This window comes from Equus quagga, chromosome 2 (genome assembly GCF_021613505.1).
Source record: "Equus quagga isolate Etosha38 chromosome 2, UCLA_HA_Equagga_1.0, whole genome shotgun sequence".
NCBI classification, from domain to species: Eukaryota; Metazoa; Chordata; class Mammalia; order Perissodactyla; family Equidae; genus Equus; species Equus quagga.
Window position 1 is genome coordinate 108,704,046 of NC_060268.1, and position 14,915 is coordinate 108,718,960.

Below are 14,915 nucleotides of genomic sequence, written 5' to 3' on the forward strand. Positions count from 1 at the left end.
CACCGTACGCAATCCAAGGATGGAAAACTAAATCCAGCTGCCAGAACTCTGTGCAGCCAGGAGGGTCAAGGTTAGGGGGCATAGCTGCGGCATTAGGGGCACACATGTGAATGTCGGGCGCCCTGTCAGTATCTGCTGGGCAAGGAGTACGTCACTTAGCGAGAACCTAAAAGTGACCTCTTGTCATAAAACCCCATGTTCCGTGCGGTAACTGATTTCACAGTGTGCCTTATAACACCCCTGCATCCTCGAGCTTCGGTAAGCTCCACTCACCATGGTTTAAGGGGAAGATAGAGGAATTCGAATTTGGGGTTTTTCTTTCCCCTGACCTATTGCTGGCTTTTACATAATCTTGAGCAAATCACTTATTCCTTCTTTGATCCAGTGCAGAATGGAAGGAGATTCTTAACACCTCCCTTATTTCTTTTCTGCTTTATTTTTTTTCATTGATTTAGTCAATCACTTATTTGTTCTTTTCCCCCCAGTTTTACTGAGATACAGTTGACATATAACTTATTCATTCTTCCAGTGAATACTGATTGAGTGTCTCAGATGTTCCAAGCACGTTCCAGTCTCTGGTGATAGCCCAGCAAACAGACCAAGCGCCGGCCCTCACCGAGCGTTCATTCTCGTGAAGGCGGCCGACAGTGAATGCAGACCTACACACATGTGCGCTTAGGCGCACACACATCCATACACAGATGCACATACACAGTCCACATCCACGTGCACATATGTACATGCATACACATGTAGATTACATATATAAAGATATGTGCATGCATCTATAGTACATACAACCATGCAATTTCACATGATGTGGGTCCTCTGAAGCAAGTTATTGAATAAGACTCTGGGGCAGTTACAAGCTTGGAAGTTAGAAGGACAAAAGCAGTGCCACATGCTGGAGCACAGGGGTGGGGGTGAGGGCAATCTGAGGCCTTGACCACTGTGGGCAGAAGCTCAGGTTTGTTCCAGCTACAGTGGGAAGCCGTCATGAGGTGTAGGAAGACGAGGACTTATGGAACTCCATGTGGACAAACTTGTCAGACTTTCATAGGATGGAACTTCAGAGAGCATATCTAATCCAGTTCCCTGGTTTTAATAATGAGGAAATAAAAGCCAAGGAGGTTAAGCCATCACCCCAGCCACACGGCCAGAATTGGGACCCAGCCCCCAATCTCCCACCAGGATTCTTTTGACTCCAGCTCTCTCTGTTCCCTTGGGAACTGCTTGTTCTTCCTCACCCCAGCCTCATGTTCCTCAAGCCACCAACCAGTATTTTCTCCCCTGGCTCAGTGGCCTCCACCCCTACAGCCACCAGCTTCCCCAGCTCCAGAGTCCCACACGGCAGCTGCCCAGAGCTGTTCACCCAGGGTGCATCTAGTCCATCATTCTGCTGGGGTAAACCGAGGCACCCAGCAAAAATGTGCTCCCAGGTAGGTGTTAAGGTGAAAAGAGTTCTCTGGTGTTGCCCTTCCCCAGAAGCTGCTGGAGCTTCCTGCCTACTTCCCAGGGAGATGGGTCTGGAATCACTTCCAACAGAATCTGGAGGTGCTGACAAAGTCACTGGGATCCAGAGGTGACATGGGTAAAAAGAGAGAACTGAAAAAGTGGTGGCCATCCTGCTTTCATTTGCAAGAGGAAGGCCCCTTCAGGTACACGTGTTCCTGGAAGGCCCACAGGTGCCTCCACTTTTCAAGGGACCACTGTGGGGGAGCTTGTCATTTAATTAAAAATATGAGTGTTTCTTAGAATATGACAAGTGGTCTTCCTACATCTGAATCACTTAGGGAGCTTGTTAAAGTGCAGGGTCCTAGGTCCCCCTCGACTTGCTAAGTCAGAATTTCTGGGAATCGCTTACTTTGAAAATGTTATCTAAACAACCCATTTCCAAATTAGGCTTCTTGGTTTCAGCTGTTGAATGGTCCAATCTGACTGAGTCACCATAATTAACCCAACTAAATATATTAGGAATTGTTACCAAAAAAGCGCTGGATTGTGAGAATTCTGTTAGGAATTAGAATGCTAAAGAAGTCCCACCGCCGGCAGACTGTCTTCGGCACAAGCGGAACCTCAGTTCTTGCAAAGATGGATGCTGTCTCCTCCACATTTTCCCCCATAATAGTGTATTGGTCTAATGAGTCAGTGAAAGCTCTTCAGACCTAAGGTGGGGTTGGCAAACTTTCTCTGAGAAGGGCCGGATAGTGAATACTTTTAATTTCTGTTGCAACTACTAAACTCTGCCATTGTAGGGGGTATGCAGCCATCAATAATACATAAATGAATGAGCATGGCTGTATGTCAATCAGACTTTATTTTCAAAACAGGCATCAAGCTGGATTTGGCAATGAGCCATAGTTTGCAGAACCCCTGATCTAAGGTATTACACCCTGGAACTAAGTTCAATATTTAGAGCCAAAATATGTGATTCTGATAAAGCCCCAGACCTAGAAGGGTGTGCTCATAGTGTTTAGCAGGGCCATATGGGACCTGTGCTGTGAATCAGACAGAGTGGGCCACAGTTGGTATGTAGTAGACACTAACGTGTCCAGAACACAGTGCTCACATTCACCCGAAATTCTGCCCTAGGATCACAAGTTTTACGGTGTGGGCTGGCATCCGTTCTCCATTCCTTGAGAGTACGTACAAAGGAGGATGATCACAATGGTAATCCATCTAGAAAATCTGTCGGTTGGATGACCTTGGAGCAGTGCTGTCCAATAGCACTTCCTGTGATGGTGCAGATGGTCTGTCTGCGGCGTCCAGTAAAGCCCCCACTTGGCCCACATTACTGTTGCACACTTGAAATATGGCTGGTTCGACTGAGGAACTGAATTTTTAGTTTTATTTCATTTCAGTTAATTCAAATGTAAAAAGCCACATATACCTAGTGTCTACCAAATTGTACAGCACAGCTTGAGGGAGAATTTAAAATGCTTAACTTGAAGAGAAAGGCTGGGAGAAGGGTATCTCGTCAGTGTTTCCGAATATTTTGAGGCACTATCATGTACAAGGGAGGCCAAACTTTCGCTATTTTTTAAATTGCTTTAGAGGGCAAAATTAGAACTCTCCAAGAAGGCTGGACATAGCTTGTGGTGGTTATGAATGCAGACAGTGGAGTCCAATTTCCTGGGTTCAAATCCTGCTCCACCACTTCTTAGACCTGTGGCCCCCATAAACGTCAGCTGTGTCTATTAGTACCACATTGCTGCTACACAAAGACTCGATGAAGGAAGAATGTCTTAGTTTTGGAGCTGGACAGTACTAGAATGGCCTTCCCCTTCAAGTGGTGGTTTCCTACTCCTGGCGGAGTCTATGAGCTTGTGGAGCTCCAGCCAGGGCTGCGGGAGGTGAAAGAGGCCAGAATGAAAGGCTGGTCACCCCACATGACCTCTGAGAGCAGTGAGGCTTAAGGGTGAAAGGGTCTGAGAGCAGAGAGTCGCCACAAGATGGCGGCCTATCTAGATGGAATTCTCTGAGTTAGGGAGCAGATGCCAGCAGAGAAGAGATTAGAGTTCCAGAGAGTCTGTGAGAGGAGGAGGAGGAGCAGAGGAATGATTCAGGATTGCTGGCAAGGTCACGGACACCTCTAACAGAAGAGCTCCTGTGGCCTTCTTGGGCACATCTATAGATAGCATAAAGCCAAAGGTCAGACAGCTATAGGAAAATAATTTGTATTCCCTATATTTCCAGGACCAGGTACCCAAAGAGAAAGCCATCTGCTTTCTTGAGGTTAGAGGAATTGAAGAGGAATGCCTCTCATGTGGTACTGAGTAGATAGCAATAAAGATGAGCCAGCAAGAAGAATAGACCCTCTGTAGGATCTGGTCACAGGAGGAGCCTGGACATAAAACTAGGGATGCTTGGAAGAGATTTTTAGCCAAGTCAAGTTGACCTGCATTGCATGGTAACTCAAATCTATCTGTTTTGCAGATAGTGGTGCCCTCAAAGTCACAGTGGTTTCAACGGCATTTTAATAGCCAACTGTGGGTTGCTATACTGCAGGCAAGGGTGGGGTAGGGTAGTGTAGGAGGAAACAGAAGAGGAAAGACCCTCTCTCCCAGGAGCTTGGCCTCTGTAGGAGAAGTCCTCCCGGTCTCTGTGGATAATGGTCGTGGAGAGGGGCTGGGGGCAGTGAAATCAGCAAGGCGGACACGGGATTCCGATGTGCTTTGCAGGCTGCTCCATCCCTGTTTCTCAGATGTTGTTTTCTGATTGGGGAGCTTTAGAGTGAAGGCAGCTCACCAAGCAGCCACGTTTTGTTCTGTTGTGATTTTCTGAGGGGGAAGAGGAGAAGCAAAGGGGGATGAGATATTGAATGTGGAGGCAAGCACTTTGTGCCATAACCAGAGTCTCCAGGCAGAGGTATTCCTTACACCCAGACACACGGGCCTTCTCAGCCCCCACCCAAAGCCAGGTTTACAGCCGTCCTGAGAAGGTGGGAAGAGAGTTTCCATGCTCATGGCCTTCTGCTTTAAAACTCTTCTAAATGACCAGCTTTGGAAGTGGGTTTGTGTTCTAGCCTAGTCTTATTAAATGCTAATCTCTTTTCTAAAGAAGGGTGCCCCCATTTCATCCTACCCCATATCACCTTCCATAGAGATTCCTCTTGTTCTTTCATCGTAACCAAGAGAATATGACACGCCTCAAAAAGACACAGCAGTAGCCTGTGGCTAGAAATTACGACAAATAAGATTTACGGTTTTATATTGGTTTTCTGGGAGGCAAAAGCAAAATGAGAAGGTGAATGGCTGAGAAAGAAGTTATTAACTCTTCAAGGAGGATACACTGCATCCTTTGGGAGAGAGAAAGACTAAAGCTGGAATGTTGTCATTTCGTAGTCTTTCTCAGAGAACTTTTTGTGGGGCTTGGTTGTGTTAGTGCCTACAAACATGAGTTCTTTACCCACCGCACGAGAGGGGCCAAATAAAAACTGGAACGCCAGGCTTATGGCAAGGAAAGGGTTTTTATTTCAGATATGTCAGCCGGGAGACAAGAGTGAGCCCCCAAATTTGTCTCATTTCATCTCATCTTCCCGAAAGATGGGAGGCAGGGGTTTTAACCGTTTGTGAGGAATGTGGCTGCTTGTGGAGTTGGGTGGGGGAGAAGTGGAGGCTTTCCCACCAGCCTGTGTTCGGCCTTGGGAGGCTGCTTGCAGAAAGGAGGAGGAGATGATAAGGAATCCAGGTGGTTGCCCTTGGCTGTCTGTCTCCATGGTGGATATCGGTTTCTGGAGCTGGGGACGCAAGGAGTAAGTAGGGAAAGAGTGCTTTGGTTTTAATCTCATATATGCTGGGTTTACTATGGGGAACTGATATCAGGGCTGGCATCAGTTGGACTCGTGTGTTTTTTAATAACAGATGGAAAGGCAGAGGGGAGATAAACATGTGGCTTCCAACTTTCAACCCCCCCCCCCCCCCCCCCCCCCCCCCCCCCGTAAGCTGATGGCTCCTAGGCCTGCCGTGCCAGGGAGTGAGGTTCTGAGAGTCAGGTGGGCAGGCGTGGTCTGCAGGTCAGAGCACAGTGTTGGCGTCGAGTGCCCAGAGACCTGCAACAGAGGGCAGGAGTTGGAGAATAAAGGGCCCTGAGAGAGTGAAGGGCCAGGGCCCAGCACAGAAGTGGAAGTGGACAAGACGTCCAGGACATAGGCGGGCTGTTTGTGGAATGGGCCTGAGTGAGGCAGCTTCCCTTACAGGCTCCGTCTAGAACAGGAAAAAAAATATATAGCCAAAGACTGTCTCAAGTTTAAAACAACCAAGACTAAAAATGCTAATTTGTGAATTGGTCCCATTTACAGTTGTGTTATCAGAACTTGGCTTTGTGCCATTATGTAAATCAGCAATGTGTTTTTATTTCACAGCACATTAGTTAGACTTTCCTGGATTAGCTGGCATGTCAGGCACCATTACCCAATTCATCCTTGTTCACTTAACAAATGATCACCCTTGACAGCGGCTACGTTAGTGGCACCTGCCTCATTAACTGGCTCACTGTTGTTCCTGTGGCTGGAGAGGTCTGCTTCTCTCTCCTTTGATCCTGACACAAACGCCAGGAATAGCCCCACCTTTTTTTCCACCAGGAGCCACTTCCTTTTAGAATGAAAACTATTAGCATTTCAAGGGCAGAGCTTCCTCATTTGCTTCCATCCAATGTACCCTTAATGGAGACGGTTCCTGCTTGTTTTCAGCCCATGGCTTCACCCAAAATGAGAATGCCCGCCAAAGCACTTGGAGTAACTAGTGGACTTCCTCCTACGCAGCCTGCACTTTATCTTCAACTAGTTCTTGCTCACCACCTACTTTCAGATGCCTAAGCAAATTCACAATACCGAGAAAGAGCTATAATTCGAATAACTAATGGCTGTGTTTTAACTTTTCTACTGAGATTCCTCATTGAATGAATTCACCCTCTCTCTGAAACAGGCTTTGCCAGTCTGTTTATGGGAAGCCAATGGAGAGAAGAATAACAAGGGATGCCCTCGAGACCAAGTCACAGCACAGTATTAACAGAACTGTGTGTTTTCCAAGGGGAGTGGGGTGGGACAAGTAAATGGTTGGGTAGTGCGTGCTGAATTAAGGACAGACAGGAAGTAGAGGGACTAGGCCCCTAGACAGACTTGGATGACTCTCCCAAAGCCAGGCAGTCCCTTTCCTTTTATGTTACTAGGGATGAGCACTCGCCAGGTGCCAGCACGGTGCTAAGCATATCTCATTTCACCTGCACAGTCATCCTAGGAGGTAAGTGTCATTACCATCTCCTTTTTAAAGATGGAGAACTGAGGCTCAGACAGGTTGAATATCTTGTCAGTTATCACGGGCATGATTTGAACCCATGTGTGACCCCCAACACTATCTTGCTTACCCCCTACACCATCCTCATCCTAGCTAGAGTGCTCAGGTTCTGTCTGCAGGGCTGGGCCACTGAGACACCAATGTGAAGTGCCTGCAGACTCTGCATAGCAACTTGTCTTCAGTGCCAAATGTCCTCCTTGAGGCAAAAGTCAGCAGAGGTCATGGTGGGGACTGCAGAGTGCCTTCCCAGGCTTCTCTGTCCTTACATTGAGTGTTACAGGCTCAGTTGTGTCCCCCAAAATTCATGTTTAGGTTCTAACTCCTAGTACGTCAGAATGTGACTTTATTTGGAGATAGGGCCTTTAAACAGATGATTAAGTTAAAATGAGGTCATTAGAGTGGGCCCTAACCACTAAGAAGAGGAGGTTAGGACACAGACACACACAGAGAGAAGATCATGTGAGGACAGAAGGAGAAGACGGCCATCTACAAGCCAAGGACAGAGGCCTCAGAAGAAACCAAACCTGCCAACACCTTGATCTGGGCCTTCCAGCCTCCAGAACTGTGACACAATGAATTTCTGTTGTCTAAGCCCCCAGCCTGTGGTAGTTTGTTATGGCTGCCCGAGCCAACTAGTATGCATGATCTGAGGCATGTTTCCTCTTGGTTCCCAGTTGGCAGAGAAGAGAATGGACGTAAAGTCAGTCTACATCAACTGCGATACCCCATTGGAAAGCCAGAGATTTACTGAGGTGTTAAAACAGACTATTTAAGTCTCCGAACAACAAGAAAATGGATTCCTTAGACACACATCATGGAATAAGTATATGCAAACAAAGTAGGCACCTCAGGTTTTTTTCTAGAACTGGCAAAGGGTCCATGAGAAATGGTAAAATAACCCACACTCCCAAGGTGACCTTCGAAATAGCTCAGCCTTTCACTTGGAAATAGACGCCCTGCATTGTCAGATCCTGTGAATCAATCACATCAAGCTCGTGTGAAGATTTCTGTGTATTTTGTCTCGGGATTATAGTGCATTGTGAAGGCCCAACCAACCACTTGCTCATCTATTATGCATCCTGTCAAATTACTGTCAGAGCTGCAGTCCCGGCCCGGGAGCAAGGAGCATGCTGTAGCTGCCGGCCTGAGGCTGAGCTTAAGCTCTCAGTTATTCTCTGAAGCATACATTTCCTCTGGTACATAGTGGAGAGGAGCATCCTAACCTCACAGCCCTGTGGAGTGAGCTGCTGAGCAGAATGAAGGCCCCTCTAACACCTTTTGACATTGTTGTGCTGAGATGCACATAGGCCCCTGTTAGTCAAGCTCTACAGGAAGGAAATAGCCCTGAATCCTTCACCAGACGGTTACTGCTGTGCTCAGTTCCAGAGGAATAAATAAATGTTCAGAGGACCCACCAAACTGATACACAGTCCCTATTGCTAGCCTGGACCAGAGCCTCAAACGCTCATCTGGTCCCCAAGCCTGATAACAGGCCTAAGTGAGCCTTCAGTCCCTCCTGGCCTTTAACTTATGATCCAAATGGGCTTGGACCTGGTGGTCTCCTCCAACCCCTGCTCTTGACCTGAGCTAGACCTTGGAGGAGAGCTCTTCTCCATGGTCAAGAACAGAGCCTTCCCAGGGGCCTGATGGCCGCTTCCGGATGGGGGACTCTCTCCATCTCCCAACAGCCTGGCCCAAATCAAAGAGCACGTGACCACAAGCCAAACCTCGATTTTCCAGCAACTATTTTGAACAAACTAACTCACCTCCTGTGCTTCACCCAACAAATATTCTTAAAACACAAAAGACAAGTATTTTATCCTAATTACTGTCATTTTCTCCACAAATAACTAAGAATAAATAATTGTGCAACTCACTGCTACTTAGCAACCATGAGTTTAGGTCTATGTGATGCTTTATTGAAGATACTGGGGAATGCAAAATAGCACTGCAGAAAATTGGACTGGTCAGTTGTTCCTAAGGCAGACTCTAAGAAGAGTGAGACTGAATGGATTCCATAAATGTGGACCACCATTGAAAGACGGCTGAATTCTAGAATGCTTGAAAGGGCAGAAATCTTTGAAGGCAGGAGAATCCAGCCTAACAGAGAATACGGGCCTGGAGGATGGGTCCTCACAACTCTCTTGACCAGCAATCATGTGCAGGCCTTCTCCATAGACGTGTTGACTGGTGGCAAAAGTGTGGCGCCCGGCATTACAGCATGAGAATGGTCACCTCCATTCCTGGAATGTTTAAGGACATGCTAATTTTGATGATGATGATTATAATTGAGAGCACTAGCAGCAGCAGACACCACTTTTGGAGCACTTACTATATCAGGACTGTTTAGACACAGTATCTAATGAAATATTGATCATAACTTTTGAAAATAGGCATTATTAGCCCCATTTTATAGTTGACAAAATTGAGGCTCAGAGAGGAAAATGAACCTTCCCCAGATTATCCAGCTAGGAAGTGATATGGGCAGAAATCATATCCAGGTGTATCTGACTTCTAAATCCGTGCACAAAACAAGCGTTTGCTGTATGGCACATGTCCACTCCTCCCTCCGCTCCTGTTGATGTCCCACATAAATGTCTACCCAGAACTCTTCACCTCCCTGTATGAGTTTGTACTGGAACAGTTGGCTTGGTTTCAAATAGAATTCATACATCCAACAAATGTCAGTTGAGCTGCTTCTGCGTGCCTGGCTCTGTTCTAGTGGTTTTGGGAATGTAGGAAGATGCAGAAGAGAAGGAGAAAGTCTTTAATTGTCGTTCTGTCTCCTGTGTTAAAGAATTCAAAAGAATAGGGGAAAAATTAGAGGCCACCTAAGGCCCAGAGTGAGAGGGAGGGAGTGAGAGAGTGCCTGGCTCCTCTAAATGCCCGTGTCCAGGTCACTTCGTCCAAATGGTGACATTCCAAGTCATCAATGGAACTAGCAAGTGAGATCACTGACTCACAGCTAGTGGTCTTTGAGGGGCTCTGGGGAGAAAGAAGAGCAGAAGAATAGAGATGGACAAGGGAAGAAGAAAGACTCCACAAATTCCAACTTGCACGCCAGATTTGATCCCAGGCAAAATGCTAGGCTGAACGGTTTGGGAGCCTTTAACACAAGTCGTGATCTCTAAGAAGCGACTCACATTCTCCAAGGATCTGTCTTGTCAGTTGGGCACCATTTCCTTTTTTGGTGAGGATTCCTGAGTGGTGGCTCAAGAATATGTAGTAGACACTATATAGCTGAACTTCTGCAAACCATTCAACTTCATCTTATAAGAAGCTTGGGTGAAGAAACAAGGGTTGGAAGCAAGACAGGCAGGGCCTGGAATAGCTGCCCCCAAAGATGCAAGTCAATTACCTAGTCAACCTCAGGGGACTTCTTAGGACCTCTAACTGGCCTTAGCCTACAGTCTAGTCTTGTTCAATATTTTTATCAATAACTTTGGGAAAAGCATAAAAGTTACATTTGTCGAAGTTGTAAATGACATAAAATCTAGGCAGGATGATGATGTCTTGCATGATAAAATCAAGATCCAATAAGATCTGGCTGGCTAGAAAGCAGAGCCAGATATAACAAGACGTTTAATAGGAACAAATGTAAAGTGTCCACATGGACCCACAAAATACAGGAGCAGGCTGGGTGCAGGGGATGGGACGGCCCAACAGCCACACAGCTGAAAAGGACTTCAAGTGATTATAACCTTAACGTGAGTTATTTGCATGGTGAGGCCATCAAAGTTTTTTATTTAATCCAGATTACATAAGAAAGTACAATAATTTGAATTAAGGAATGATCAGATTATACTAGTAATGTTGTGTGGGGCCACATTTTAAGAGAGACACGGCTGAGTGGCAATGAGGGTGGCAAGAAGACCCGAAGTCGAGTCCCACGTGATGTGAGAGAAACCGGGGTAATCAGTCTGGAGAGAAGACACCTCCAAATGTTTGATTGTCTATCTAATAGAAAAGGTATGAGATTGGTTTTAAGAGGTAGAATTAGGACCAATATGTAGTAGTTATATGAAGCTGGATCATAAATCAAGATAAAAAGAGAATATTCCCTCAGAGCCCTCCAAAAAGCTCTGGACTTCCTCAAAAATAGTGAGTTTTGTGTCAATAAAAAAAGTAACTAATATTTAGGAAGCACCAGCCAAACACTGCCTTTTCCCACGTACTCTCTTATTTTACCTTCACAGTAAACTGCAAGTTATGCCATAGACGCATGTTGGACATAAGGAAACAGATTCACACAAGTTAAATAACTCACACAAGTCACACAGCTAACAAATGGAAGAGGGAAGTTTCAACTCTAGGTCTGCCCAACACCCAAATCCATGCTGTCCTGGGACATGTTGCTTGGTGAGCCTTCTTAAGGAGGGCTTTATGAACCCTCCAAAACAATCAGTAATAATAATAATAATAATAGCTAACATTTTTTTAATGCTTACCATGCACTAGGCACTAATCTAATATGCAAAGCAATTCATTTAACAACCACATGAGGAGAATATTATTATTATTCCCATTTTATAGATGGTGAAATTGAGACACAGAGAGATTAAGTAGCTGGCCTGAGTCACTACTCTACCCAGGATTTGGACCCAAGCCGTCTGGCTCTGGAGCCTGTTCCTTTAACCACACTTCTTTGCTGCCTGTCTGCATCATTAGCAGCATCAGTGAAGGGCTGCTGCAGTGTACTGAAAGCTTTTGCTCAAGGATGTGAGACTTCAATATCTGAATAGGATCATTCACTTTGACTCTAAGCTCAAATTCCAGTTCCTTCATTTGCATTGACTTTGGGTTGAAAGACAGTTGCCTCCATGTTGAGTGTGGTGTAGGACAAATCTTTATGTTACCCAAACATTCAAGTGCAGGGTCTATGCCACAGTATAGACTCCCCCTCCCCCAAGCGTGAGCACTGCCCCTGTGAAAGTGAAGAAGGTAGTACAGCTCTCAGCATTAGGAAGTGGAGGTGGTTGAATATGATCTAGAATTTGGTAGAACTTTAAGTAAATGCTCAAGATATAAACCATTATACATTAGTACTTTTCAAAAAAAATTCCTTATGACTCTTACCATTTATCAACCATTAATAAAAGTTTTTGAAATGCCATCATGCTAATCTCTGTGTGAACTGTGATTTAGTACAAAATGCTAAGGACATTTTGTCTGGTCTGTGGGCAGCATGAGAGATTAGACTCAAGCCTCAAAGTATTTTTTGTAGATTGAAGTCTGTCGTTTTTGAAAGCAGGGAAGGGGAAGGAAGAGAAGATAATATACGAGGAGTTTCTACCACATCAGCCAGTGTGGCGATTGCTTAACTCATATCATCTCATTCAACCACCACCATGGTACTCTAAGGTTCCTATTAAAATGCTCACTTTCTTGCTGAGGAAATTAAAGATTCCAAAGATTTCACAAGATGCTTATGTCCCCACAAGTGACATGTAGTGAAGCCGAGTTTAATCTGTGTCTCTCTGGCTTCAAAAGTTATTATGTTTTATACTCTGACCCGTGCTGCCTCCTGATCAAAGCAGTAAGAACCACAGGCTACCGGAGCTGTGGTGCTGCCCCATTCAAATGGGATTGGTATCTCAGGAGGTCATCAGAAGTCTTCGGCTTCCCTGATTATTTGGACAGAGAATTATAAGCATCATACTCCAATAACCCAGAGAAAAAATGGAGGAAGAGAAAGTGTATCTATCATGAGCACAATCTGTAAGTCAGATGTAGTTCCAAGAACCTTGACAAGCTAGTTAATTGAGGCCCAGTGATGTTGTCATATTAAGCTTCCATAGGAGACAACTTAGGAGACAACTGCTCTCCCAGGGATCCTGGAGGACCTTTGTCACCAGAACTTCCAGGCAATATGCAGACCAAGTTGACGTGAGAAACTCTTTTCTCTGCAACCTGCTCCAACACATAGAAATACTGAATAAAATTCCATAAGAGCTTGGAGGGACATCAGCATCACAGCAGAGTGAGCTGTTCCCTTTGTCTCTACACTCTAAGTTACAACTAAATGGACATTCATTAACCAACAGAGGATTCCCTACACAACACAACAGGATGCCTGAGAGATCCATGCAGCTCTACATCTGAAGGTGGGTGGACTGGATCCTTGGGAAACAGGGGAACTAGGTGAGTGGACTCTGCCCCCTCCCCAGAGGCAGCGATCCAGGTCACAGATCCTCACACAACTGCCAGAGTGACTGTGAGTGGAGGCAGGGGCAGCCTGGCCCACATGAGAAAGCTTGCAGAGCAGTAGCCAAGCACCGTGGGAGCACCCACCTACCGAGGCTGCCCTGCCCATGCTAACACTCCCAACTGAGCAGTGGTGGCTCAGCCCACACAAAGGCATCCTGCCCACCAAGCACAGCAGCTTGGTCAACCCATCCATGAGCACAGCACTGACCTGTGTGAAAGTGCCTCTCCCACCTAGTGCAGCAGCTCAGCTAGACCCATTGGCTGAGCACAGAGGCTCCGCCCAAGTAAGCATAACCCACTCACCAGCACAGCACAAAGCCATGACCTGCCCACCAAGCACAGAGGCCCTGCCTGCCTGAGCTCAACCTGCCAAGCAGCTGTGGCCAGCCTGCTTGAATGCAGAGTGGCCTGATTGGCATGACGACCAGCACACAGGATGGGGTCAGAAAACACAACTCCTGCCCGTTGCCCCAGCACTGGCAGGTGGAATCTGTGACCTGATACTTCCACAAGTGCACCAGCAGGGATCAATTCACCAAACACCATGAAGAACCACAGTAGTGCTGCAGAGCAGAAGGAAAATGGTAAGTCTCCAGAAACCAATCCTGAAGTCACAGAAGATTACAACCTAAATGACAGAGAATTCAAAATAGTTGTCATAAAGAAACTCAGTGAGTTACAAGAAAACACAGAAAGACACTTCATTGCACTCAGGAATAAAATTAATGAACAGAAGGAATACTTCACCAAAGACATTGAAGCCCTTAGAAAAACTATACAGACATTCTGGATATGAAGAACAAAATTAATGAGATAAAAAATAGAGCAGACCTTAAGGAGGACACAATTAGTGAATTAGAAGATAGAAATATAAAAATGCTTCAGGTGGAGGAGGAGAGAGAACTAAGATTTTAAAAAATGAAGAAATTCTTTGAGAAATATCCAACTCAGGAAAAATAGCATAAGGATTATAGATATTCCAGAGAGAGAAGGGAGGGAGAAAGGAGCAGAGAGCTTGTTCAAAGAAATAAGAGATGAGAACTTCCCAAACCTGGGGAAAGAACAAGTACATGAACTGGACTTACAAGTACATGAAGCCAATAGAACTCCTAACTACATCAATGCAAAAAGACCTTCTTCAAGGCGTATAATATTAAAACTGTCAAAAGTTAATGACAAAGAAAAAATATTAAGGGCAGCAAGGCAGAATAAAATAGCCTACAAAGGAACCCAAATCAGGCTTTCAGCATATTTCTCAGCAGAAACTTTACAGGCTAGGAGAGAATGGAAATGATATATTCAAAATACTGAAAGACAAAAACTTTCAGCCAAGAATACTCTATCAAGCAAAATTATGCTTCAGATATGATGAAGAAGTAAAAGCTTTCCCAGATAAACAAAAGCTGAGGGATTCATCACCCCTAGACTTGCCTTACAAGAAACGATGAAGGAAGCCCTCCTACCTGAAACAAAAAGGCAAAGGTTTACAAAGCTTTGAGCAAGGAGATAAATAGAAAAAAGTCAGGAAATTTCAGCTCTCTATCAGAATAGATTAGCAAACAATTATGACATAAAAGATAAAGGGAAGGAAAGCATCAAAAATAACTATAAACACTTCAATTTAGTCACAAATTCTCAACACAAAAAGGAATAATTCGTCACAACACTAACTCAGATGGGGAAGCAGAAGGGGTGGAGTCTGCTTAGGCTAATAGAGATAACAGGCTATCAGAAAATGGACGATCTCATTGATGAGATCTTTTATACAAACTTCATGGTGACCTTAAACAAAATATCAAAGCAGAGCCACAAATCATAGATAAAGAGAAAACCACCAAACTGAAATGGCAGTCAGAAATACAAGAGAAAAGAAACAATGGAAATATAGAACAATAAGAAAACAAAAGATAAAAT

At 45.2% G+C, this 14,915-nt stretch overlaps 1 protein-coding gene across 1 annotated transcript in view; it reads left to right on the forward strand.

Annotated features, from left to right (window-relative positions):
• Positions 1-14,915, forward strand: part of SLC35F3 (solute carrier family 35 member F3) — a 117,605-nt gene that overhangs the window by 58,493 nt on the left and 44,197 nt on the right. The gene's annotated exons all lie outside the window — the stretch shown is intronic.